We start from the raw sequence: 1,876 nt of genomic DNA, 5'->3' as shown, positions 1-1,876 counted from the left end.
TATTTGAATCTGCAGAAAGCAGTAACACTTTTTTTTTTTTTACAGGAGAGAAAAAATCCTCTGTGCTGGGCCGACTCATCAGCCAGCGTCTGCATGTCTCTGTCAACCATCAGCAGTGACAAGACACCACACGGGCTGGCCTGGGAGGCAGCAGAGACTCCACACAGGCTGGCCTGGGAGGCAGCAGAGACTCCACACAGGCTGGCCTGGGAGGCAGCAGAGACACCACACACAGGACCTTGATACACACGCGAGGAGCCCAAATGGCACATGCTCTTTCATAGAGATCCAGTGGTATTACAAAGGTTTTAGCCAAACGTAGGTTTACTGACAATGGAAAGGACGAAAGAGTTCGAAGGAGGAGTAGAAGAGAAGTCTAACATCTAAAGATGTGGTTCCTTTCTGTCCTTGTTCTCTGTCCCCCCCACACACCCCCCCCCAGCTGCCCCCCCCCCCCCCCCCACACACACACACACACACACACACACACACACACACACACACACACACACACACACACACACACACACACACACACACACACACACACACACACACACACACACACACACAGACACACCGTGTATGGGAGTCTGTTCAGGGGCCTGTCCTCTGTAGGACGTTCTAACATGCTTGGGTTTGTTTTTCTCTGAATGGATGCGTGACTCTCGTGTCACTAGGGACTGTCTTCCTGAACATGAAAGCAAAGCATTCCACCGTGCAGTGTGTCTATTTGGTCTCAGTGTGTGTGTGTGTGTGTGAGAGAGAGAGAGGGAGAGGGAAAGCACCCAAGCCCTAACACCTCTCTAAAAGGGTTCCTGGCATTGTGACATTTCATATTTCATTTAAATCCACGAGGGATTATAGCACTGCTGTAAGGAAGGAAGGGGAAAAAAGCTCCATTAGTTTGTAATGTTTAAAGGACTATCAGGGATGGATGGAGGGATGGAAAGATGGATGAAGAGATTGATGGATAAAGAAAGATGGATGGAAAGAAAGATGGATGGAAAGACAGATGGATGTAGAGGGAGAGATGGATGGAGGGTGGCTGGTGGCCAGGGTCGGGAACAGAGTCTGCGGCAGCGTGGCACAAGTCTGTCCCAGATTAAGCGGACGCTCTAATCCCTCATTTCTGCCCCCAAATTGGGTTTCCCTCAATCCCAGCCCCTGCCGTCCTACTGTGAGGAGGAGAGGGGGGGGGGGGGTGTACGGCAGGAGGCTGGAGCCACATGATCACCACGTGAGACGCGACAGAGAGCCAGACAGCCAGGGAGAGAGAGATCCAGAGATGCACTGATTGAGAGAACGACACGGAAAGTGAAAAGAGTGTTTCCGAGGGGAGGGATGCAGAGATAAGACTGACTGAGCGAATGAAAGGAAGTGAGTGTTTCTGATGAGACCTGAACAGGTCGATTCAGATCACACCGGGCTGTGGAAGCAGAGTCCCGTCTCCGTGGGAACCACCCATAGTGTCAGGAGGACCTCAAAAGTCGTGACTTTGACAGAAGAATCTCCTCCAGATCCAGGGTTCTGTGCTGTCACCTTGTCTGAAGAGACCCACCTCCCCCCCTTCCCTGCCGCTGCCCCAGCCTCTTCCCCTATCCTGCCTTTTCCCCCTGCCTTTTCCCCTGCCTCTTCCTCTACCCTGCCTTTTCCCCTGCCTCTTCCCCTACCCTGCCTTTTCCCCTGCCTCTTCCCCTATCCTGCCTTTTCCCCTGCCTCTTCCCCTACCCTGCCTTTTCCCCTGCCTCTTCCCCTACCCTGCCTTTCCCCCAGCCTGTTCCCCTATCCTGCCTTTCCCCCAGCCTGTTCCCCTATCCTGCCTTTTCCCCGGCCTGTCCCCCTGCCTTTTCCCCTACCCTGCCTTTTCCCCTGC

This window comes from Hypomesus nipponensis, chromosome 3, assembly GCF_054491055.1.
Source record: "Hypomesus nipponensis isolate SF chromosome 3, ASM5449105v1, whole genome shotgun sequence".
In the NCBI taxonomy this organism is placed as follows: Eukaryota; Metazoa; Chordata; class Actinopteri; order Osmeriformes; family Osmeridae; genus Hypomesus; species Hypomesus nipponensis.
The sequence above is the reverse complement of the archived record's forward strand: the minus strand, read 5'-3'. Positions refer to the sequence as shown.